Source organism: Chiloscyllium punctatum, chromosome 2 (assembly GCF_047496795.1).
Source record: "Chiloscyllium punctatum isolate Juve2018m chromosome 2, sChiPun1.3, whole genome shotgun sequence".
Taxonomy (NCBI): Eukaryota; Metazoa; Chordata; class Chondrichthyes; order Orectolobiformes; family Hemiscylliidae; genus Chiloscyllium; species Chiloscyllium punctatum.
Window position 1 is genome coordinate 49,579,543 of NC_092740.1, and position 27,232 is coordinate 49,606,774.

Genomic DNA, 27,232 nt, shown 5'->3' on the forward strand with positions numbered 1-27,232 from the left:
ATTCTATTTTTTCCTTTTTTTTATTTTTATTTTTATCTTTATAATGAGCAAAGGCTGATTTGCTGTTAATTTCAATTGAAATTGTGAATTGTTACAGAGTTCGGTTTGATTGATGAAGAATTGGATTATATATGACAGTCTGACACTGTGATAAACTAATCATTGGCTTAATGTAGTGTGGAATATCATCATGTTATGTCATAATATCCCACGGAAATTTTAATCTCAGCCGTCAACACTGAACACAAGCAAGTCTTTTTTTAAAAAAATGTTCAAATTCAATAAAAAATTGTCATCAACTTAAAAATTGTTATTGATGTAACGAATGGACACAAGCATAATTTGATTCTTGTGTATGACCATAGACTATAGGGATTGCAAACTATTTGACCAGTTACCATAGCAACAGCTTCTTTCTCATTGTTGTTAAATGAGGCTAGGCATGATGCAGGTTTTGAGCTCTTCTTTCAGTGAATAAGTTTGTACTACAAGGGGCTGTCTGACTTAGAAATAATTATGATTAATCCTTTCACTTTTTAAAGTTTAAAATCATATTGTTTGGTTTAAATTCGAAAAAGTCTTAAATACAGCTGAAAGTTCAACTCCTCCAAATTTTGCATTGTCTAATTAGAGAAATAGTAGGAATCTTAAATTAGTTTTATATTAATGATTGATCTGGATTATTGACTGTATTAAAGAGGATGCTATGCTGACAGCAAATATTTTGGAATTTGATATATGATATTCGATAAAATGAAGCTGGGCATACTTTTAGGCTGAACATACTATTCAGGTCAATATAGAGAATCAGTGAGTTAGCAAATGCAAGGTTGTACTATACTTCTGCAACTATGGATTGCAACTTGTATAAATGTTATGGGGGCTCACATTTTCATCTGCAAGGGAGGAATCACAAGTTTTGCAATGTTGCAATCCAGCTATATGGCTCTATTTCTTTTATCACGTTGATAGGGGCAGGTTGGAGAGAGGTCACCACGGCTAGAAGTAGCCCAACTGGTCGGTTGCCAAGATCAGAAGGTTAGAATGGTTGTCTGTATTCATTGGAACATTGGTCTGGTTCTGTAAATGACTGGTCAGTACCCAAGTCCTTACTTCTCACTCCCCCTCAATCTCTTCCCAATTTAATGCCCCACCCATCAAACCTCCCACCATAACCCCTTATATTTGTGGCAAATTCTGTTTTTTTTGTTTGAGAGTTATTAAAATACCTTAATCCTATTATCTGCTCATGTGACTGCTACCAAAACAAAACACACAATTCCTTTAGTATTACTGTAAACAACTTCTTTTGAGCTAGATCTGTAAGTGGGACTTGGAGCCCAACCATACATTCACAACAATTTCATTCCATAACTGCATTAAAAAATCTTCGTAGTCCAGAATAATAAAGCTATTGAAATTGCTATAACACTTGGCCATTAGTCCATTTTTATTCAAAAGCTTATTATATTGATTTTAAATCTTTAAGTCAAACATTTGTTCATCTCGTTCAAAGCTATCAAATATCTGGATTCTAGATCAATGTAAAAGTTAAAGCACAGTGCCCAAATGACAAATTAAAATTTTAATCTCAATTATGTTGAAAGTAGAAGGGCACTTGATCAAGTATTCTAATGCATCTGAACTCTTTCAAAATGTAAGCCAATTTATGAGTCACTTATTATTTTATTATTAAAAACATATTACACATGAAGTTGTCAACACTTTTTAAACTTACTTGTCAAAAGTTCCCTACCCCAGATGACTGTTGGCTCATCACTGTTCTGAGATTCTGCAAACCATGTCTCCTAACAAACTGGCCTGACTTCATGGAAATGGTGGGAAGGCTAAACTGACAATCTCCACACTGGGGCATGTAAGGGAAGTACTGGATTAGTGGTGCTGGAAGAGCACAGCAGTTCAGGCAGCATCCAACGAGCAGCGAAATCGACGTTTTGGGCAAAAGCCCTTCAGCAACGATTTCGCTGTTCGTTGGATGCTGCCTGAACTGCTGTGCTCTTCCAGCATCACTAATCCAGTATTTGGTTTCCAGCATCTGCAGTCATTGTTTTTACCATGTAAGGGAAGTATGCGTGCTTGCTAATTATAATCTTATGCCCAGGCTCAAAGAAAATCCTGCAGGATAAGAATGGAGTCCGGAATCCTGGAATTGGGTTCTACTTGCTATTTTTAAACTTCCCACTTCTGTCTGACATAAGCAGAGGAATGAAAGTCCAGCTTTATTTTTAAAAATGATTTGTGCATCCTATATAGTAGTTTGTGATACACATACATATATTTTCTTCCTGAATAAATGCCTTTATAGCTATAAATTAAATTTACTAAACCTTTAATTCCTACAATGGCCAAATACTTTACATATCTCGAAGGTATAAATTTTCTCTTAATTTAGGTTGTGTGCACAGTTTTGCAAGAAGAATGATCCGACCTTCTGACTTCGGTCAACTGTGATAGTTACTCTGAAGCTTAGGATAACCAGAAGAGAAGTTGGAATTAGTGAGACCTGCGGAAAGGACCTAGCTACATTGATTGTGTAACAGTGGATTTTCAACAAGATTCACGTAATTGTTTGTAGGTTATTCAATGAATGATTAATTGTAGAAAGTCATAGTCAACAATCATTACTACATTAGCCCACATATTTTTATAAGATTTTGTACTGAGATTTCAGAATTTACTTTAAAATTACAAAATTAAGGCATGATATAAAGAGATGACATTATTTTATATGTATCTCTCTACATTGCTGTGTTCTGTTATCATTCAAAAATACATATTTTGACTCCAGTTCTATTACAAAAGATTGTTTATGTGGTTTCTTATGAGAAAGGGCTTCTTTTGGTAGAGGTCTTGCGATGATGAGAGAGTTTCTAACCACAGCTTACTGTATTTTAAAGGCTGAGAGAAAAGAAAAAAGCCAGTTGAAGCAAGAAATAATATAATCATAGTGACCTAGTAAAAATTATGAAAACAGTTATAAAAGGTGAAATGTTAAAAATACCACTTCTCATTAATGCCATTGCCCTCATGAGGTAGTCCCAAAATTAGGTGGGTTGTTTCCTCTTGCTCATCTATAATCACTGCAAAGGAAGGAAATTATTTGCCCACCGACGACTCGACCAATGAGCTTTAACGTATAAAGCAAATCTTATCATTATTTTCCCTTGTATTGGTTATGACAGCAAAGAACAAATGAACATCTCTTAATAGTTTTCCGCTACAAATGCAACAAACTTGGTCATGATTTGGAGATGCCGGTGTGTGATTTTTAACTTTAAACAAATTTGGTCATCTTAAGAAATGCAACTTTCAGCTGAAATAACTGTTTTCAGAAAGCAAAAATTTAATAATGTTCAAATTTCATTTGAATAATTGTTTAGAGAATTTTTAATTATTGAAATACAAAATGCAGTTCATTTAACATTAGGTAGAAGCTCTAATAAATCTCAATTCATAATTAGAATTGATGGAATGAGCAATATGCATAAGTTAATTCTTAAAAAAAAATGCAGTTGCCAAAAGGCTTAAAAATCACACAACACCAGGGTATAGTCCAACAGGTTTAATTGGAATCACACTAGTTTTCGGAGAGGTGATGAAGGAGCGGCGCTCCAAAAGCTAGTGTGCTTCTAGTTAAGCCTATTGGACTATAACCTGGTGTTGTGTGATTTTTAACTTTGTATACCCCAGTCCAACACCAGCATCTCCAAATCATGGCCAAAAAGCTTGTAATTTCCATAGCAAAACCATTATTATTTGGGTAAAATGTGTGACTCACTTGAGAAACAGCTGTATTGTGATTTGAGGCAAATGGAAGTGATTCCAATTTTCCTCCTTCTCCCTAAAAACGAAACAATTGTGTCCCACTGTCAATAAAATAAATATTCTGCAAAATAACTATCATACTTATCAGCTATTTTGCACATCAATGAAGATGGAGAGATACCATAAATTTGTTCACTGTTTAATAGAAACATAAATTATGCTAGAATTTACTAGGGTGTAAATGTTTGAAATGAACCACATTTCCTCTTTTTTTTCCCGACTTGTCATTGTTGTAAAACATGTGAAATGGCTGCTGAACAGAAACATGTATCATTGCAGATTTCTTTGCTGTTTGCATATGGTTGTCATAAACAAAATGTGGTCTGAGAGAACTAGTAGTTTTGGCACTAATCCAGGCATGCCTCAAAGTGCAGTTAAACCCACTAGAAGGTTTCCTTTTCAATAATGTACAAGTTGCTTCATTGTACACAGTAATGTTTGGTGGGATTTATAAGGTCTTGTAGCCCAAGGCTAATTGGTTTTGGCTATGAGTAGCAAGTAGCTTTTTCTGGCTTGATAAATGAGCTTCAACAAACTGGAAGTTTGACTTTTGTCTGTTGTTCAGTTTGAACATCAATAATGATTAGGATCTACAAAGCAAAGGAAATGACTACAATCTTTGTCCAACCCCACCTTCATCCTCCTCCCTATCGCATGCAAGAAGAAAAAGTATTATAGAATGTAAAAGTTGTCTTAAGTCCTTTGGGAGAAAAGTGATTGAGTGCAGAGTTAACCCTTGCTTTATTTAGTATTTCATTTGTATGATACATTACAATATACCAAAGCAATCTGTTGATTTTGTGTTCTCTACTGTGACCACAATTTCTGCTAAGTTGTCCTTCCATATTTAATAGAGCATTATGAACACGGCATGAATCTTGCATATTTTAGAATGGGATAAGACATTAATATTTTCATAATGCATTTCCAGCCAAAGAGAAAAAAACGATCACAAAAACCATAACCTGTTTTAGCCTTTTTATTTGTTTTTAGGCATTGTACAAGATACGATCTCTGACATTACTAATTAATGTGTTTGTGTTGATCGTTTTATTGCCAAACTGTTTGAAAAAACGACACAGTATAACTTATTTTGAATCGTCATACGCTCCAAGCTTTACTGCAGAAAGTCATTGTTAGAAAATAAATTTGAGGCTATTGACATTGACTCTCCAGTTTTTGTGTTTATGTTCATAATGTTGGTGTATTTATTACGGTATAAATCTCATACTGAGACTCAACATGTTTGCCTCCTGCATATCATTTACCATTATTCAGTTGTAAAATTCAGTTCCTTCATTATTCAGTTATTATTCCATTATTCAGTTCCTTCCATGGATATCCCTAATTAAAACTAAGGGTCCTTCACACCCCTGGGGTCCCAAACCCACCAGTTAGATTGTCTGTAAAATCAAAAGGTGTGTATCCCAAAGGACTTCCTTCAGAGGAAATTCCATTTATTTTCTATTTCAATAACTAATGCCAAATCTCTTCTGAATTCCTTACGCTGAATTTTTAAAAGTGTATAACAAAATAACATTATTGCTACACTTGATTAAGTTTTGAAAGGGAGTAACATTGATTTTGTTTTAATACTGATGGTGTTTATTCTAAATTAGTTGTATCATGCAAAAATGGCAATATATGGCACTAAATATGTGAAATACAGAAACGTAGAAAGTAGTTACAGCCTTTTGGGTCTTTTCTGCAAACCAATATGATCATAGCTAATGATCCTACACTGTGTTCTGTTCCTGCATTCACCCCATATGTTGATCCCTGAATAGTACATCTTTTTCAGAACACTCAATGTTATGGTCTCAACTGCTTTCTGTGGCAGAGGATTCAACAGAATTGCCACTTCCAGGGTGAATAAATTTCTCTTCATCTCAGTCTTAAATGGCGTATCCAGTATCTTTAAACAGTGACGCCTGTTCTAGACTCTTTTTAATTGGAAACATCCTCCCTATATTTACCCTGTGTAGTCTTGTTACAATTTTACAGATTTTTATGCAATTCCTCTACCCCCCCCCCCCACCCCCCCACCACACAAATTCTTCTGAACTTCAGTGAATATAGTTCTAACCAGTCCAGTATTTCTTCATATGTTACTCAAGAATCAAACCTTTGTTGCGCTCCGTCATGAGGTAGAACATCTTTCCTTAGGTAAGGAGATCAATGCTGCACTCAGGACTCCAGGTGTAGTCTCACCAAGGCCTTGTACAGTTGCAGCAAGATATTCCTGCTCCTGTGTTTGAATTCTTTCACTATGAAGGCCAGCATATCATTTACCTCTTTCTCCCCTGCTGCATTTGCTTGCTTATTTTCAACAACTGGTGTGCAAGTACACCCAAGTGTCGCTGCACCTGCCTTTTTCCCAATGTATCATCATTCAGATAATGATCTACCATGCACTTGCCCACTAACTCAACTTGCCCACATCAAACTTAAGCATCTTTGCAGCTTCCTCACAATTCATCCTCCCACCCAATTTTGTGACATCTGCAAACTTGGAGATACTACATTTAGTTCCCTCATCTAAACCATTAATATATATTGTAGTTGCCTGGAATCTAAACGCTGATCCTGTGGTACCCAACTAATCTCTGGTTGCCACATAGAAAATGACCCATATATTCCTACTTTGTTTCCTGTCTGCCAGTCAGTTCTTTGTCCATTTCAGTCCACTAACCCTTAATTCCATGCACTGTAAATTTACATGCTAATCCCTGAATGGATCTTATTGAAAACCTTCTGCAAATCCAAGTAAATCACATCCAGTGATTCCCCTTTATCAACTCTATTAGTTACGTCCTCAAAAATTGCAGTAGGTTTGTCAAATGTGATTTCCCTTTTGTAAACCCATGCAATCTCTGCCTAGCCCTTTACAAGTGTTCTTCTGTTAATCTTTTATAATGAGTTCGAGCATTTTCTGTAGTTCAGATGTCAGGCTAACTGCTCAGTAATTCCCTGATTTCTCTCTACCTTCATTTTTAAATAGTGTAGTTACATTAGTCATCATCCACTCCATAGTTCCAGTCTACAGAATCACAAAAGATTGCCGGCAATGCATCTACTACTTCGAAAAAATGTTCAGAAAATGAGGCTGGAGTGGATACTTATATTGTTAATGGTATGTTGTTGCATCTGCTGTCCCGAAAAAGGCAAAAGTTAGTTGCATTGCAGAAACAACAATTTTTGTAAAAATAGAGTAATAATTCCAACATTTGAAATTGCACAATGCTGTTTTTCATGATTGGTAACCAGAAGCTGAAGTGCTATTACAATGTAATGAATTCTTTTGTGTAGAATGCATTTAAAACCTTGAAATTAATCAACAAAAAGTACGAAATATTTAATTACATCAGCTTGGCTTTCTCTTTCTGCAGATTATGGGAAACATTGCATACTTCATTCTCCATGCATTAATGGGATCCTGGGTTATTCAGGACGTGTTCTAATGACAATGGCAAAGGGAATGCAGTAACTTCCTTCCTGAGAATTGTATTATTTTTTTACTTCCTGCATAGTTGTAGACATGATTATACATTCAGCTGTAAAAACGAGCCTGCTTCTATAATGAAAACAAGAACAAGGATACTTTACTACAAGATTAATATGTGCACACACTTTTACAAAGTATACGTATTTGTAAAGCACTTGGAACAAATTTTAAGAATACTGGTTGTTATAATTGGCAAATATCAAATCACAACTTTTTTTAGTAAAATGCATGTTGATAACTAAATTAGGCTCACTAAGTCACAAAGGAAGTTGAGACTTTCAGCACTGTCACAGATTAACAGGGAAGTCTATGGGTAGATCTAGGACAAAATTAAATGCATAAAAAATGCAAACAAAAAACCTGTTGGGATGAATTATCTACTTGGATATCCATTTATACTAAAACCTTAAAAGAAAACTTTTATGTAATACTGGTAACACTGCTTTTGATGGTCCACAAAGCTTGATTATCATAAATTTGAACTTCAGTGTCAAAATACAAATTCAATTCAATCCAAAGGAAATGGAGTGTAAAGCTACGTACATTTTTCTAAAACTATACAAGGCAGTTGTCACACCACAGCTGGAATACTGTGACAGTGTTGAACTTGTTATCTGAAGAAATATACGCTGACAGTGAAGGCAGTCCAAAGAAAGTTCACTTAGCTGATAGCAGGTATAGGGGAACTGGCTTATGAAGAGAGATTGAGTAGGTTGTGCTTGTATTCATTGTAACTTAGGAGAACGAGATGAGACCTTATTAAAATATACAGGGTGACTTGTAAGGAGAAAATGTAAATCACGATGTACGCTTGTGCTAAGTTTGTCTCCAGCCCTGCTGTGTTTGGCAGCACTTTGAGGACATCCCTTGGGCCGATATCAAACTCAGTCTTGAGCAGACCAGAGATCAGAAATGAACAAGCAAAGCTCTTCCCCACATCATGAAATACACCAGTACTGAACAGTAGGACCTCAAGATCAGTATCACCTCCAGGGATATCAATACTGTTGCTGCTCATTGGTATTAGTGCTGCTACTGGCGGCATGGCTGACCCTGGTGCTGGTATTGGGAGGGTATTTGATATTATTGCCAATGTCAGGAACCCTTCCGTGAAATGGCACCTTTTCTTTTATGCAGTCTTGGGATTTGCCCTGTCTAAAGTTATGGGTCCCTTCTGTCTGATGATTGCCTTCCTGCCCCTCTTTGCCGTGTAAATTCCTGTGGGAGAATCTGAGAGGTGGCGAGGGAAGACTAGATTATTGTGGGGAGTGCTTTTGACCTCTATCACCATGAAATATTAAGAGGACTTAAAAAAAAATCCTTTTGTATCAGAGTTCAGATTTAATAGTGGTCACTAAATAAAATGGTGAAACAATAAAAAAATTTGAACTTACAAGGTTCTTAGGGGGCTTGACAGGTGGATTTGGAAAGGTTGTTTCCCATTAGTCCAGGACCGGAGGGTAGAACATAGAACAAAGAACAATACAGCACAGAACAGGCCCTTCAGCCCACAATGTTGTGCCGAACATTTGTCCTAGCTTAAGCACCTATCCATGTACCTATCCAATTGCCACTTAAAGGTCACCAATGATTCTGACTCTGCCACTCCCACAGGCAGCGCATTCCATGCCCCCACCACTCCCTGGGTAAAGAACCTACCCCTGACATCTCCCCCATACCTTCCAGCCTTCACCTTAAATTTATGTCCCCTTGTAACACTGTTGTACCCGGGGAAAAAGTCTCTGACTGTCTACTCTATCTATTCCCCTGATCATCTTATAAACCTCTATCAAGTCACCCTCATCCTTCGCCATTCCAATGAGAAAAGGCCTAGCATTCTCAATCTATCCTCGTACGACCTATTCTCCATTCCAGGCGACATCCTGGTAAATCTCCTCTGCACCCTCTCCAAAGCTTCCACATCTTTCCTAAAGTAAGGCAACCAGAACTGCACACGGTAAGGCCACATTTGGAGTACTAAGGTCTTGTACAGCTGCAACATCACCTCACGACTCTTGAATTCAATCCCTCCGCTAATGAACACGAATACACCATATGCCTCCTTACAAGCTCTACCCACCTGAGTGGCAACTTTCAAAGAGCTATGAACATAGACCCCAAGATCCCTCTGCTTCTCCACCTTACTAAGAACCCTACCGTTAGCCCTGCATTCCGCATTCTTATTTGTCCTTCCAAAATGGACAACCTCACACTTGACAGGGTTGAACTCCATCTGCCACTCCTCAGCCCAGCTCTGTATCATATCTAAGTCCCTTTGCAGCTGACAACAGCCCTCCCCACTGTCCACAACTCCACCAATCTTTGTATCATCTGCAAATTTATTGACCCACCCTTGGACTCCCTCTTCTAAGTCATTAATAAAAATTACAGACAGCAGAGGACCCAGAACTGATCCCTACGGAACTCCACTTGTAACTGGGCTCCAGGCTGAATATTTACCATCCACCATCACTCTCTGACTTTGACTGGTTGGCCAGTTCTCTATCCAACTGGCCAAATTTCCCACTATCCCATGCCTCCTGACTTTCCGCATAAGCCTACCATGGGGAACTTTATCAAATGCCTTACTAAAATCCATGCATACTACATCCACTGCTTGACCCTCATTCACATGTTTGATCACCACCTCAAAGAATTCAATAAGACTTGTAAGGCAAGACCTAACCCCCTCAAATCCGTGCTGGCTGTCCCTAATCAAGCAGTGTCTTTCCAGATACTCATAAATCCTATCCCTCAGTACCCTTTCCATTACTTTGCCTACCACCGAAGTAAGACTAACTGGCCTGTAATTCCCGGGGTTATCCTAATTCCCTTTTTTGAACAGGGGCACAACATTCGGCACTCTCCAGTTCCCTGGTACCACCCCCGTTGACAGTATAATCTCAGAATAAGAGGTCACACATTTAAGATAGAAATGAGGAGGAATTTCTTATCTCAGAGGGTATTTTTGAAAGTTTTTGCTGTGAGGGCTATCAAGACTGGCTTGTTCAGTGTATTCAAGGTCTGGATTTTTAATCAGCAAAGGAATCAAGAATTGTAGGGAAATGGCAGGAATCTGGAGTTGAGGATTATCAGATCAACCACGATCTTATTGAATGGTGGAGCAGACTCAATGGGCTGAAAGGCATACTTCTGCTTATATTATAAATGATAATTTTTAAAAAAGCATAATAATACATTTTGTTTCTATGCTCATTTAACTTCCGTAATCTGCTTTAGTTAAGGGATCCAGTTATATTTCTTAATTTGTTGAATGTGCTTTGCACCTAAAATAATTTAAATCCAATGTTTTTCCAAAGCCAAATAAATGGTAAAGAATTATAAAGTAGTTTTTGTGTAACATTTTAGACATTTTACTGCATTCAAGTTGCTATATAAATGAATAATACTACTGAATAATGAGTCTTAAAAAGGTAACTTGCTTTGTTATTCATTCATAGGATGTAAGCATTGCTAGCTCGCCCAACATTTATTGCCTATTGCTAATTGTCCTTGAGAAGGTGGTGGTGAGCTGCCATCTTGCATTGCTGCAGTCCATGTAGTATAGGTAGATCCAATGTATTGTAAGGGAGGGAAGGCAAGGCCTTTGATCAGTGCTAGTGAAGAAACGACAATAAAGTTTAAAGTCAGGATGGTGTGTGACTTGGAAGCAAACTCTTTTTATTTATCATTGACTCATGGGATATAGGCAATGCTTGCCCATTCCTAGTTGCCCTTGAGAAATTGGTAGTGAGCTGCCTTCTTGAAGTGGTACAGTCACTTGGTGTAGATTGATCATAAATTCTGGCAGGGATGGATATCCAGAGTATTGACCGAAAGACAGTGAAGCAATGCAGATAGTGAGTGGCTTTGGTGCGGGGAGTCTTGCAGATAGTGATGTTCCAATTTATTTGCTGCTCTGGTCCTTTTAGATTGAAGTGGTTGCACATTTGCAAGGTGCTATCTGAAGAGCCTTGGTGAATTTCTGCAGCTTGTAGCTGGTTCACACTGCTGCTTCTGAATGTCAGTGTTGGATGGAGTGAGTATTTGTGAATGTGGTGCCAACCCAAGAGGACTGCTTTGTCCTGGAGGGTATCAAGTTTCTTGAATGTTATTGGAGTTACTCTCATCCAGATAGGTGGGGAGTATTCAATCACATTTCTGACTTACGCCTTGTAAATGGTGAACAAGATTCAGGAAGTCAGAAGGTGAGTTACTTCTTGCAACGTCTCTAGTCTCTGACCTGCTCTTGTAACCATTGTATTTATACAGCTGTTCCCACATAGTGGTAATCTCCATGATGTTGATAGTGGAGTGGGTTGGAGGGTGGGGGTGCATGGTGGAGATTCAGCAATGATAGTGTTGTTGAATGTCAAGGAACAGTGGTTAGATTTTATCTTGTTTGAGATGGTTCTTGTTGGATATTTGTGTAGCATAAACATTACTTGCCACTTTTCAGACCAAGCCGGGATTTTATCTAAGTTGCATTTGGATATGGACTGCTTCATTATCTGAGAAAGAGTATTGATGAAGCAGACAAAGATGGTTGGGCCGAAAGAACTGTTGCACAGGTGCCTTGGAATTGAGATAACTGACTACAAATAACCACAATCATCTTCCTTTTCATCAAATATGACCAACCAGTGGAAAGTGTTCCCGATTCCAATTGACTCCAGTTTTGCTAGGGCTCCTTGATGCCCATTCAATCAAGTATGGCCTTACTGTAAGGACAGTCACTGTCATCTCTGGTTTTAAGCTCTTTTGTCCATATTTGATCCAAGACTTTAATGAGAGGGCCTGCATTGTTGACCCAAACTGAGCATCAGTGAGCTTTTATTCCTTTGCCAATGCTGCTTGAAAGCATGGCTAACAACCCCTTTCATGACTTTGCCGATGATCAAGAATAGTCTGTTAGTATTGACTGATTTGGGTTTGTCCTTTTTTGAAGAGAATGTGCCTGGCTAATTTTCAGTAGTGCCAGATAGATGCCAGTTTTATAGTTGCTGGAACAGCTTAGTTAGAGTTATAGTATGATTGCTGGAATGATGTCAGGGCCCATAGTGTTTTCAATATCTGTTTTTTTGCTTTGGTGCGCTGAGCTCCCTCATAAGGCCATAACACACAAGACATAGGCTGAATGGTCAAATTTCTTATCCTATGAAGCCTGCTCCACCTTTCAATTATAGCTGAGCATGGAGTTATAAGCTTTGCCAAAAATCTAAGGAGCATTTTAAAGTAAATGGAGAATAGTAAGGGATATTCTGGAGCTTCGGGATGAGAAAACTAAATATAAACTAGAGCAATAAAAATTGTGGCTACCCAAAAAGAGATAGTAAATATGGGCATGCAGATTTTTCAATGGTTTGGAGGACTGGAGAGGATTACAGAAATACAGAGGGATTTGATAGTGAAAATCAAGATATTGCTTGATGGAATCTGCTGTAGGTCAAATAAACACGGGTGATAGGTGAATACACCTTTATGCAATTTAAGACATGGACAGCAGTGTTGGATTACCTTGAGTTTGTGGAGGGTAGAATGTAAGACACCAGTTAGTGTGTGTTGTATTTGTCATGTTAGAGATGACAAAAACAAGAACAAGGGTTTCAGCAGCAGATGAACTGAAACTAGTGTGAAATCAGGCCATGTTATGGATTGGAAATGAGGTCAGAAGATAACCTTGTTCATGGAGTTCTGCAGATAGATGAGGTTATATTAACAATTGATGTTTATAACTTGTTATAAACCAAAGCAAATTTAAACAAGTGTGTTTTCATTAATCGTGTTTACAATGAAAGCAAAAGAAATGTGCATTTCTGAGTAAGACTTAGATCTGGGAAAACAACATTTTTAAATTATACTAATTTCTATTCCACAGCATTAGATTCACTTGATCATGGAATGATGAGTTAGCAAAATGGATATTTATTGAGCCAGTTTGGAAATAATATACACACAGAATTATTTTTGTTGTCTGCAACTTGTGTTAAAAGTGAAATTTCTGTTCAGTCTGTTCTTGAATGCTTTAAACAGTCACTGTTTTTTGTTTGATCTATAATTGCTTCAGTTATGAAGTTTTGCGAAAGAAAGGGGAGAAATGTTGCTGCTAAAATCAACTGGTAATTTTACGTCACATACAGTAAATGTCATCATTTTTAGGAATTATAATATAGTGTAAAGCCAGAATTTACTTTCAATTCTGAGTGGCAAATGTAGAAGAGAGAAAAAATCCAGAGACTAATGCCCATTAACTCATTATTTTAATACAATAAAAATGTCTGAATTGAAGAGAATGGTGTGGTTTATTTTCAGAAATATTTCCAGTCAAATTTACTTGAAATATTGAAAGTGTATTATTTTAAGGCAAACTTGTGGATGAAAGCCTCAGAAATATAAACACTCCAGTAGTAAAGTAGATTCCAATCAGGCGCAGATAGAAACATTTACAGAGTGAAAGAAAAATTTAATTATGAGAGAGAACAAACAAGACAGAAAGGTAAATAAAGAAAAAACAAATCTTAATCTCTGATGGGATTCTCACTTAACTAAGGACTGCAAAATTTTCACTTGGGTTCTGTCGATAGGCAGCTTGTTTCTTGTAAGATGGATTGAACTGAGGCCTGAGCATCAATATGATGCCAATTAGAGTTCTAAATCTAAAATCAAAAAATAGAAAGTCCAAGCAGGAGAAGTTTGAAAACAACTGTTTAATTGTGTTCTAACCCCATTCAGAAAGGAATTCAAAGTGATTGTGATGATTTGAATTGTCAAAGTTCATGCCAGAAAATGGTGTGAGGGTGAAAGAAGCGTATACATTTAAACAGAGTGTATAATTCCTGTTTTCTTTGTCGAACCCAAAGATCTGAACCAGTTGTCTGTAGAGGAAGTTTAAAATGTTGAGCAGGGGGCAATTAGGCTGCTACCTGGCGAGATTGGGTTATCTGGTCTTATGCCATTGATGTATTAGTCTGCTGTGTTAAATTAAAAGCGCTAACTTTGCCAAGCTGTTGCATTTTAAATTAAATGCTTCCAAGATGCCGCAGTTAATTCAATATAAACATTAAACACAGGTAACATTATGAAGCTGTAATTCTGAACGAATTATTACATTGAATGTTGGTTCATTTCTGCATCCAGTTTGCTGTCTGTGCTGATTGACAGTTTTCTTATTCTTAACTACTCAGACCATTTCTTTTCTCACATGTTTTGGGCACTAAACTAAATGATCCTGGTACTGATCCTTGGGAAATCCTGTCCTCCTGTTTGCAAAATACCCATGTGTCTGTATCAGCTCCAAACTCTTCATGAATTTGAAAATGTTTTTGAAATCACTCCTCAGCCTTTTCTCCAGGGAAAACAATCCCAACTACTCGAAACAAAAAATACTGGAAATTACATTGGTCAGGCAGCATCTGTGGAGAGAGAGCAAACTAACGTTTCTGGATGAGTCTTCATCAGAGCATTTTTAATTTTCGGTAGGCGTGCCAGCATCTGCAGTAATGTTCCCAACTTCTCTAATCTGTCTTTATCTGAAGTTCTCACCTTTGTAACCATTTCTCCCATAAAAATCCTCCATATTGATGGCCTGCAAACAGAGGTAACTTCTTAAAAAACTAATTGTTTTCATTCTTCAGACAATGCTTCCATCTTGAGGCAGCCTCACTACCTCTTTTCAACATCCACACCACCCACCTCTTCCAAGGTAATGCTGACTGCCCATAGTTTTCAGTTATCTGATTGGTCATCCTGCCTACAGACTCTAGCTGCCATCTCTAATTGATTAGCTGTCTGAGATAGACAGTTGATTGGGCGTTTAAAGGAAGATTGCACTAATGATAGCACTCTGAAATCATTAAGGTCAGAATCTGCATTTGGTTCTGATACCGGGAACTCTTCTACAGTGGGAATGTGTGTACAAGGTTCCATTAACAATAATGTGATAAATGATTTGAGGACGAAGCCAATATATCAGTACAACTCCCCTACTCCAAGACAGTCATAGTCTTTTTTATTCTCAAGTGAGAAGGCAAGGAAGGGTAAGTACCTCCATTTAAAATTTAACCTGAAAGGCCGTACCTGTTTCAGTACAGTACTGAGTATCAACCAAGAGTTTGTGCTTAAGTCTCTGGAATTGTGCTTAGATCCTTCTGCATGTACACAGTACAAGAATAAATAACTTGCTTAGTTTCCAATAACCATTTGCCATGTCTTGGGTGCTGAAATTGTCACATGATGTAACGAGTATTAAAAATAATTGTAAGATTCAAATTATTAGTGTTAATTTAAACTTATGAAAACCATGGTGTTAAAGCTAAAATTTCAGCCTGTTTCTGTTCTCTCTCATTCTTTTTTGTTCAATGAGTCTAAACCTTGCACTACCCCCAGGAGCCTGATGCTTGGTGAGCAATAGAACTTAATTGTGTGGGAGACTTCCCAGTGGTGGGATAGAACTACAGGATTAAGTTGTTGGATGTTGGAAGCATCTTGAGTGTACTGATAGCAAGTGTTGGGAAGTCCCTTGTGTTTCCTAAAAAGCAAAAAAAACTTCAGATTCTCAACTGCATCTGAGTGTCATGCAATAGGTGAAGTGATCGACTTTCAAGAGTCAGATAGATTAGCTGTTGCTTTTTCTCTTTGAAAAGCATTGTTCTGTAACAATGATTCAGATTGGGTAGCAGCAGGCATTAGGCAATTTGTCATGCTGTCTGAAGAAAGGGGGAATCTGGTGTCTGAAGCAATGAGGGGAAGCCTACCCTACACAGGAAGAGAAGGTGAGGGTGTAGGAATGTACAGAGGAACTAAAGGGCTACTGTTATTGATTATTATTATTATTGTAAGTGTAGGCAATGGCCTAGTGGCATTATTGTTGGACTGTTAATCCAGAGATTGAGGCAATGCTCCAGGGACTGAGGTTCGAATCCCACCAAAGTAGATGGTAGAAATTGAATTCACTAAATATCTGGAAAAACAGAGACTAGTGATGATCATGAATCCATTGTCAATTGTCGGAAAAATCCATCTGGGTCATTTCAACTTCCCCTCCCACTTTGCCGAGGACATGGAGGTCCTGGGCCTCCTTCACCGCCGCTCCCTCACCACCAGACACCTGGAGGAAGAACGCCTCATCTTCCGCCTCGGAACACTTCAACCCCAGGGCATCAATGTGGACTTCAACAGCTTCCTCATTTCCCCTTCCCCCACCTCATCCTAGTTTCAAACTTCCAGCTCAGCACTGTCTCCTTGAGGGAAGGAAACTACTTTCCTTTGAGTTATGTGACAGACTTCCCAACAGTGGTCAGGACCAGAGGTGCAAGATGTACCAGGATATAGATGGGGCATGTCAGAAATGCAAGGTCACGGTGATCATGGGGCACTTCAATATGCAAATGGACTCAGTGAATCGTTTTGCCGGTGGATCCAAAGAAAGGGAATTCATGGAATGCTTACAGGATGGCTTTTTGGAATAGCTTGTGATGGAGCCCACAAGGGAGCAGGCTATTCTGGACTTAGTGCTGTGTAATGAGCCAGGCTTTATAAAAGATCTTAAAGTAAGGGAACACTTCAGAGGCAGCGATCATGAAATGGTAAAGTTCAATCTGCAGTTTGAAAGAGAGAAGGCAAAATTGGATGCAATGGTGTTACAGTTAAATAAAGATAACTAAAGGGGCATGAGAGAGGAACTGATGAAAATCAACTGGAAGCAGAGACTAGCAGGGAAGACAGTAGAACAACAACTACTGGATTAGTGGTGCTGGAAGAGCACAGCAGTTCAGGCAGCATCCAACGAGCAGCGAAATCGACGTTTCGGGCAAAAGCCCTTCATCAGGAATAAAGGCAGTGAGCCTGAAGCGTCTGCCGACATTTCCGCCACCTCCAAAAAGACCCCACCACCAGGGATATATTTCCCTCCCCACCCCTTTCCACCTTCCGCAAAGACCGTTCCCTCCGTGACTACCTGGTCAGGTCCACACCCCCCTACGACCCACCCTCCCATTCTGGCACTTTCCCCTGCCACCGCAGGAACTGTAAAACCTGTGCCCCCAACTCCTCCCTCACCTCTATCCAAGGCCCTAAAGGAGCCTTCCACATCCATCAAAGTTTTACCTGCACATCCACTAATATCATTTATTGTATCCGTTGCTCCCGATGTGGTCTCCTCTACATTGGGGAGACTGGGCGCCTCCTAGCAGAGCACTTTAGGGAACATCTCCGAGACACCCGCACCAATCAACCAAACCGCCCCATGGCCCAACATTTCAACTCCCCCTCCCACTCTGCCGAGGACATGGAGGTCCTGGGCCTCCTTCACCGCCGCTCCCTCACCACCAGACGCCTGGAGGAAGAATGCCTCATCTTCCGCCTCGGAACACTTCAACCCCAGGGCATCAATGTGGACTTCAACAGCTTCCTCATTTCCCCTTCCCCCACCTCATCCTAGTTTCAAACTTCCAGCTCAGCACTGTCTCTTTGACTTGTCCGACCTGCCTATCTTCTTTTCCACCTATCCACTCCACCCTCTCCTCCTTGACCTATCACCTTCATCTCCTCCCCCACTCACCCATTGTACTCTATGCTACTCTCTCTCCACCCCCACCCTCCTCTAGCTTATCTCTCCACGCTTCAGGCTCACTGCCTTTATTCCTGATGAAGGGCTTTTGCCCGAAACGTCGATTTCGCTGCTCGTTGAATGCTGCCTGAACTGCTGTGCTCTTCCAGCACCACTAATCCAGTATTTGGTTTCCAGCATCTGCAGTCATTGTTTTTACCTAGTAGAACAACAACGGCAGGAGTCTCTGGGTATAATTGAGAACACAGTACAGAGGTTCATCCCAAGAAAAGAAAGATTGTCGGGGGGGCATTAGACCGCTATGGCTGACATAGAAAAAGGGAGAGCCTGTAAAGTGAACAAGAACACTGGGAAATCAAGATTGGGACGACTACAAAAATAGAGGATAACGAAGAGAGAAATAAGGAAGGAGACGATCAAATATGAAGGTAAGCCAGTAATATTAGAAATGATAGTAAAAGGTTCTTTCAATACATAAGAAACAAACAAGAGGCAAAAGTAGACATTGGGCCACTTCAAATTGACACAGGAAGGCTAGTGATGGGAGATAAGGAAATAGCTGAAGAATTTAATCAATACTTTGTGTCAGTCTTCACAGAGGAAGACATGAGTAATATCCCAACAATTAAGAAGAGTCAAGGGGCAGAGTCGAGTATGGTAGCCATTACAAAAGAGAAAGTGCTAGAAAAGCTAAATTTAAAAAAAAATGGACAAATCTCCTGGTTCAGCTGGGTTACATCCTAGAGTTCTGAGGGAGTGGCTGAATAATTAGCAGAGGCATTGGTTTGTAATCTTTCAAAAATCACTGGAATCAGGGAAAGTCCCAGGTGATTAGAAAATTGCTGTTGTAGAAAATGGCAAATTATCAGCCGATTAGCCTAACCTCGGTCGTAGGTAAAATTCTAGCATCCATCATTAAGGATGAGATTTCTAAATTCTTGGAAGTGCAGGGTCGGATTAGAATAAGTCAGCATGGATTTAGTAAGGAAGGTCATGCCTGATAAACCTGTTAGAATCCTTTGAAGAGGTAACAAGTAGGTTTCACCAGGGATACGCAGTGGATGTTATCTTTGACAATGTGCCTCACGGGAGGCTGCTGAGTAAGGTGGTCGAGGTGAGCTGCTGGCATGGATTGAGGATTGGCTGTCTGACAGAAGGTAGAGAGTTGGGGTAAAGGGTTCATTTTTAGAAAGGCAGCTAGTGACAAGTGGTGTCCCACAGAGTTCAGTGTTGGGGCCGCAGCTGTTCATTTTATGTATTAATGACCTGGATGAGGGGATTGGGGGCATTCTGGCGAGGTTTGCCAATGATATGAAGTTAGGCGAACAGGCAGGTAGTTCTGAGGTGGTGGGGAGGCTGCAAAAATATTTAGACAGTTTAGGAGAGTGGTGCAAGAAATGGCTCTTGAAATTCAACTTAAGCAAATGTGAGGCCTTGCACTTCAAAAAAAAGAATACAGGCATGGACTATTTTCTAAACAGTGAGAAAATTCATAAAACCAAAGTACAATGGGATCTGGGAGTGCTAGTCCAGGGATATCTAAAGGTTGACTTGCAGGTTGGGTCCAGGTTAAGAAAGCAAATGTAATGTTGTCATTTATCTCAAGGGGATTGGGATGTAAAAGCAGCGATGTGCTACTGAGACTTTATAAAGGTCTAGTTAGGCCCCATTTAGAATACTGTGTCCAATATTTGGCCCCACACCTCAGGAAGGACATACTGGCACTAGGGCATATCCAGTGGAGATTCACACAAATGATCTTTGGTATGGTAGGCCTAATGTATGATGAACGGCTGAAGATCCTGGGATTGTATTCATTGGAGTTTAGAAGATTGAGGGAAGATCTAATAGAAACTTACAAGATAATGCATGTCTTAGAAAGGGTGGACGCTGGGAAGTTGTTTCCGTTAGGCTGCGATACTAAGACCCACGGGCACAGCCTTAGAGGGGGTCAATTTAGAACAGAATTGAGGAGACATTTCTTCAATCAGAGAGTGGTGGACCTGTGGACTTCATTGCCATGGAGTGCAGTGGAGGCCAGGAGGTTAAATGTCTTCAAGGCAGAGATTGATAAATTCTTGATATCACAAGAAATGAAGGGCTATGGGGAAAGTGCAGGGAAGTGACATTGAAATGCCCATCAGCCATGATTGAATAGCAGAGTGGACTTGATGGGCGAATGGCCTTACTTCCACTCCTATGTCTTATGGTCTTGCCTTGTCTGGCCTGCACGTGATTCCAAACCTATAGCAAAGTGATTGACTCTTAACTGCCCTCCGGGGAAGGGCAATAAATGCTAGCCTATGCTATGATGTCCTCATCCTGTGAATGAATTTAAGAAAAAAAGATGTGACTCTGTTGTTGGAGGATAGGGGACTTTCTGAGCAAGGATAGTCAAGAGAGAGATAGATGGTCCTAAAGGGAAGGATTGGTGCTGTCAATGGCAGGGTGCTCAAGCTTGAACTGAGGGTATTGAAGAGTGGAGGGAACAGTCTTGGGGATGGGAATGAGCTTCAGATCTTTGAAAGTTCCAGGGTCATGGTTGGGTATCTTATGGTTGTATGGGAGAAGATCACAGAATCATACAGTAAAGGAATGAAGATGATGAGAGATGTGTGGACATGAGGATGATAATAGATCTGACCCAGAGGGAAGAAAAAGCATCTGAAAGGAGATAGTTAAAGGGTGACTGGGAGAGAGTTGGTCCGAGGGCAACAGAAGAATGAGGAATGGTTATGCAGTAGCATTGCTGCTTGACACAAGTTTCAATCAAACAACATCCCACTAAGGTTTTTAGATGGAGAAAAGGATGTATTGATTGAAGGAGAGTTGCTGTTGAATGAAGTAATGAGGAAGGGAATTGGCAGGCCAACAATCTGTTGTGAGGACCAAAGGGAGAACACTGGAACATTTATGCAACTTTGATATTGAAGTAGGTAAAAATGATTATGGGACCGCAGTTGTCACCCATAGACTGACATTATCCAAAACTCATCTCAAATTAAGTGCAATATCTTAGCTACATGAAAATATTGCAGCATAACTAAAGTATGACATATATGAAAGTTAAAGCAGACCTGTATTGAAAATGAATATCATACATGCAATGATTAGATACCCCAGTAATTTTTATGCCATTACAATTTCTTTTTTTAACTAATCCCATACTTAAGTGAAGCCCCAATATTCATAACAGATGTCGTGTTGCCTTAACCTTGGCAACCACTGTCTGATGTAGGCCTAGAGGGCTCCAGCCTACTTGAATGTCTCTTGGTGGGAGCAGATGTACCCTTGCCAACCTGACCTGCTGGAGGTCATGGGATCACTGGGGGGGGTGGCGTGGAGTAGCAAGGTATTGTGGGGTGGGAAGGACAATTTGGGAATTGCAAAGGTTTCTTCTGCTTTACCTGCAATACCGCTTTCATCCTCCACTGCCCTTACTACCTGATATATTGGTACTTGCTATCTTTGTGCAGTAGTGATATTGCTTCAATGTATTGATATGATTCAGCAATTCTTCTTTTTCCAGAGATCTGAAATCATTTACGTTTCCAATCCTTTTAACTACCCTGAAGGACTGCCATCCTTGAGAAACAGGATCTCCTTATCTCCCAGAGGTCTAGAGTGAAGTAGCAAGCTGTAGCAGCATTTGAAGTCATCTGGTGGGTTCGGAGGTGGTGGTGGTGGTGAGGGGTGGGGGGGGGAGGGGAGTTCAGAAGATTTTGCAGTTTCAATCAAACAGTGATCATTCAGAGAGTCAATGTTTGATGCTCCTGCATACAAGGAATGTGTGTCCATCTGGTTCCCTTTAAAATGGTGGCTTGATCTTCACCTGGGGTAATGGAAGGTCAAAATTGTCCTACCCATCACTGCTGTGTGATTTGATGTGCTCTTTGGCCATGTAAAACTAACTGGCTGGTAGCCATTTGGTAAGCCATCCCACCCTCGAGGAATTATCGCTCGTTTTCTGTCCTTCCTCCAACAACCTCACTGCTGTGAGAAGATTCTGCCCATGGATTTTGTAAAACCCATGGGTCAGCAAGTCAACTGATTTCAGATATATAAAATACATCCAGTTTTGGAATGAGGGAGGCTTTAATATCCTCCCTCATTCCAAAACTGGATGTAGTTTACATAAAACATTAAAATTACACCACATGACAATAATATATTGATGTGATGATGGTTTGCTCCCTTTTAGATGTTTTGATGATATAGTGCTCAGAAGGTTTTCAGATTCATGATTTAAACTGGAATGATATGGATCAGACAGTATTTCCGCTTCCCTATAGATTGTGCATGCTTTTATAGTCCTCTACTTGCATGTAATTTAACCTTCAGCATCATAGCTTTGACATGTTTTCGAACAGGTTATTACATCAGCGTGTCTCAACATTACCAATAGCTATGTGTCTGGGATACTGAATTTAAATGCCAAATTCAGTGCTAGCTTTTCTGCTTTATAATCACTTTGTCATCTGTATACACAGGCAAAGGAAGTTCTCCAATCACTAGATTCCCGTTTTCCATTTTTCATTGACAACATTTGCAGACACTTGTAGCTTGTAAATGAAGAAAACAAATATGTACAGAAGTGTATAGGAAAATACCCATTCTGGACCTAAGCTGTCTGAAGTAGTTTAATGTTGGAAAGCTAGAAACAGGACCTGGAGGTACATGTACATGCATCATTAAAATGTCATGAAATGGTGCACAAATAATCAACAGGTCAAATGTAATGTTGGTTACATCCATTTGGATGGATGTGTTGGCTTTGGCGGAAACTTTGCATGAAACAGTGATTCTATATGTCCTGTCAACATGTAGTTATGTAAATTGCAATCTACACTAATGAGGCATGGAAGAGAACAGCAAAAGGGTGATATAAATTGGACAACTTTCACTACCTAAGATTCTGCACATCACATGGAGAGAAAGCTTCAATAAGGATGTGCTGCAAAAGACTGATGAGGCGTACCTGTGGGACATAGACATGGAGTTGGAGAGACATCGCATGCTGACAGGACATATTTTTCACCTCTTGGGATATATATCCTGTTAGAGTGCCAGTAGAGTGGACGCTATCAGGAAGAAGAATTAAGATGGGAGTGACCAAAGAAGTACATTTAAGAGGAACTCCAAGTACACAACACCCACCTGAGCTGGAACAAAGGCGGTTGTGATAGACTGAGGCCATGGTGTGATTTTTCTGCCCATTGAAACTAAGGCTGAGTTATTTTAGATATTTTATAATCTACCTGCACAGAGATGTTATTGTACACCTCTGGAGCAGGTAGGACTTGAACCCAGGCTTCCTAAGTAATTCAAAACTGAATGGATTGACTAGACTCCTGGAATCTGAAGTTTAAATTACAAGGAGCGATAAAACAAACTATGATTTTAGTTCCTGGTATTTATTCAGCATTGTTTTGATTGAAGTTTTCAAAGCTTTTAACATGAACTGATATAATGAATTGGTTGAGAATCTTGGGGGTAATGGTCTTTATTACTGAAAAAGGACTCGAGTGAAATCAGGGAACACTTCTTCACAACCAGCAATTAATGCCAGATCAATTTTTTAAGGTTAAATCAGAGATTAAAACACTTTGTTAACCAAAGTATTAGAGATATCAGTCAAAAATGGATATATGCAGTTACATGGAAGATCCACCATGAGATGCAAAAGTTACATCATGGTAATAATGGTGGACTTTGTATTTATCCAAGTCTGATTTAGATTAATTAATGTGAAGGCAGAGAAGGGTGAAGAGCTTCAGAAATTAATTCAAGGCAATTTTCTTGATCAATCTGTTTCCATCCCAGAGGAATTGCTAGATCTGACTCTGGGAAAGTGGATTAAGTGTCAGTTGGGGACTTGATGGGCATAGTTGTAAAGGCTTTGGTTAAAAATATTAGATTGTAGTAAAGCGTATTGCAGTGGGAAGTGATCTGTATCAAATAATTTTTAAGTATAAATTAGCAACCAAAATGATCCAGGATAATGCCCTTAAAGGGGACCTATTTAAGACACATGAGAAAGGTTGAACAAACAAAGCCAGTACTCCATGAAGGATGAAAAGATTGAGAGTGGGGTGAAGCTGAAAAAAAGTGTGTAACAGATGTCATATTGATAATATTTGAGAGCCAAGCTCTCCATAGAAAATTACGGAAAAGAGAAAGTTCAAAAGTGAAATGAGGAAGGAAATTAGAGATAGAGAGTTTGAGAAGAATCTGGCATTTAGCAGTAAAAGTGATTCCGAATTCCTGCATATGGATAAAAAAGTGTGTTAGGAGAAGGTATGGGTTGATTAAGGACCAAGAAAATGGATCTTCATGCGAAGACAGAGGACATGGCTGAAGTGCTAAAAGAGAAGTTTGCAAATATGTTAAGTAAACCAAAGATGTTGCTCAAATTGTAGTGAAAGAGAAAGTACTTGAGACAATGATGGGTTAGAAATTCATTGAGAAGATATCAAAAAGATGGCTCTGCTTAATGTTGCCAAGTCACTACAACTGATACATTTTAGGATGTGACACAACATCAGGGTGGAAATTGTGGAGTCACTCATAATTACATTCCAATCCTCCTTAGATATGGGTAATACCAAAGGACAAAGCAAGAGAATGCATAATGAATGGTAGGACCCTGGGAAGCACTAAGAATCAAAGGGACCTTGATGTGCATGTTCACTGGTCTCTTAAAGTCACATGATAAGTGGAAAACGTGATTAAGAAGACTGATGGAATACTCGCCTTTATTAGTTCAGGCAGAGAGTTTAAGAGCAGGAAAGTTATCCTGGAATTGTATTCAATATTAATTATGCCACAGCTAGAGTGTTATATGCAGTTCTGGAATCCGCATCACAGGTGGGGTGTACTTACACTAGAGAGGGTGCAGAGGGGATTTACAGGATGTTACCTGGACTGGAGAATTTGAGTTATGAAGAAAGCTTGGATTGACTGGGGCTGTTTTCCTTGGAGCAGAGAGGACATGATTGACATGTATAAAATTTAAGGACATAGAGTAGATAGCAAGGAATGTTTTCCCCTCTCGATGGAGGGATCAGTGACCAGGGGGCATAGACTCTCTGTGAAGTACACAACCTATCAAGGAACTGAGCATGGTGGGGCAAAGTGATACCAATTGTCTCTTGCACACTTTGGGCTTTTAGTGAGTGGATACATTTTCGTGAGCTGCCAACCCTTCCATTAACACTGTCTGCACTGACACTACCTGGACTAGACTGCTGAGTTGGCCAGAAACTGGGACAGAATGTCTATTTGTAGGGTCCCTGATTGGCTTTTAATATGTTGGGCCTTTTCCATCCGAAATGGTATAGGACTGCTGCTGGGCAAGAGTCTTATAACGTAGATTTGTATCAATGTTCCTTTGTATTTTTTTGACTAGCCAACCATCTGTTGAGCCTTTGAAATAGATGAACAAATTGTTGACATCTTTGACTGTCAATTTAGCTGCTTGTTGACCTTTGAAGTAGTATAACAGGTTTTAATGTTTTTTTTATTTGTAGAAGTTTTGATACAAAAGCTGTATAGTGCAATCGCATGCATGACTGAAATCCAAACCCTTCTGATGGGCTCAGTTTTGCAGGGTTTACTCTCATTGTTGTTGAGGAAACTGAGGTTTGCTTTGATTCACAAACAGTTCATAGAATTACAATTTTGAAGTGGTTTTTAAATGGCTGTTTGTTTGTATTGACAGCTTCATGAGTTCTGTCCATAGGGATACTGGGTGAGTATGAGATATGAGGGAACATGGAGAATGATTGGGGGTGTGGTGAGGGCTGGGATATATAAAGCTCATGTATAAAATTTAGGCTGATGTTCCTGTGAATGCAGTGAATGTTCCTGTGCCAGCATCCACCCACTCTCACCCCTCCTCAGGAGATGGTAGCCTCATCAAGCCTGTTCTAATCTGCCCATCATAAAATTGGCAAGAATGGGCACTGCCAGGCAGGAGGCAATACAGCAATGTTAGAATATTGCCTGAGCTGTGATTCCCACCTGAAAGATGAACATACAAGCTTTATAATAAGTTGGATGGTCAGTTTATTAAAGTTCCATGTTTAATTTAAGGCTTACTGAAGTATTTGAAAAGCTATTCATAGACTATGTAAGCACTTATTATGAATGTTATGCTGCCACAGCAACTTTTTAAATTTGGATTGTAGCTTCATAATTTGCCTTCATTGTCCAAATACTGCCTCTTGGTATGCATAACCTTGTGCAAACAATTATAAAGGACATATGTTAGAAAGAGGAATGAAAGAGAAAGTGCATGCCACCGAAGTGCCCAGACCAACAGCCAATATATTTCAGACTGTGCATATTTCTTTGTTGTTTGTTGGTTGACACATATAATGGGCAAAGGCAATCCTGTGATACAACAACATGACATTATGCCCAGGAGCAACGTGATATATGCCTTTACATTTAGAAATATCAGTTAATGATCATGCATCAGGTTTAAAGTTTATTGCAGGAAAGTTAAATTGTAAGTTTACCTTGTAAAATTAAGTTGCATGTCGGCAAAATCAGCTTGTCAACTTTGTGCAGTGGAACAAATGTCTTCCTTACTGCTCCTTAGATTCTCGATAGGTGAAACAAAATTTACCCACTGTAGAACTTGGCTTGGAGGGTGCCTTTCACTTCTGAAAACAATCTTTTTTCTCTGCATGACTTTCAAAGCAGTGTCATAGAACCTTGAAGTTTTTCATTTTTGTCAATCTCTGGCCATTTGTCCTTTAAATGAAGTACAGCTTTAAAAGCCATCAGCATTCCTTAACAACAGTTGACATAATACTTATCATCTGTTACTTTCCACAAGTACTTGTTGCCTTAATTACAACACAATCAGAGATATTATAGTTATTTGGATCACAGAATGTTATGGTGCAGATAGAGGCCATTTGGTCCATCGTGGCTGTACCAGTTTTTGAAATAAAGATTTTTTTTCAGTTATTTATGGCCGACCAACATTTATTGCCTGTTCTTTGTTGCCCTGGAAAAAGTGGTGTCGAGCTGCCTTCCTGAACCACTGCAGTCCCTGTGCTGAAGTTAACCCACAATACTCTTAAGGAGGAAATTTCAGGATTTTGACCCAGTGTCAGTGAAGGGACAGCAATATCCAGTATTTCCAAGTCAAGATGGTGAATGGCTTGGAGGGGAACCTGCAGGTGGTGGTGTTCCCATGTATTTGCTGCCCTTGTTCTTCTAGATGGAAGTGGTTATTACCTAGTGTCAACCTCCTGCATTTTTCATGTACCTTTGCACATTATTTTTATCCAAATAATTAT

General features: G+C 39.3%; 1 protein-coding gene and 1 pseudogene across 6 annotated transcripts in view; both read left to right on the plus strand.

Moving 5' to 3' along the window:
- ssbp2b (single stranded DNA binding protein 2b) overlaps positions 1 to 27,232 on the plus strand; it is a 384,828-nt gene that overhangs the window by 235,661 nt on the left and 121,935 nt on the right. The window lies entirely within an intron of this gene.
- On the plus strand, positions 7,680 to 8,565 carry LOC140493114 (ATP synthase F(0) complex subunit C2, mitochondrial pseudogene; annotated as a pseudogene).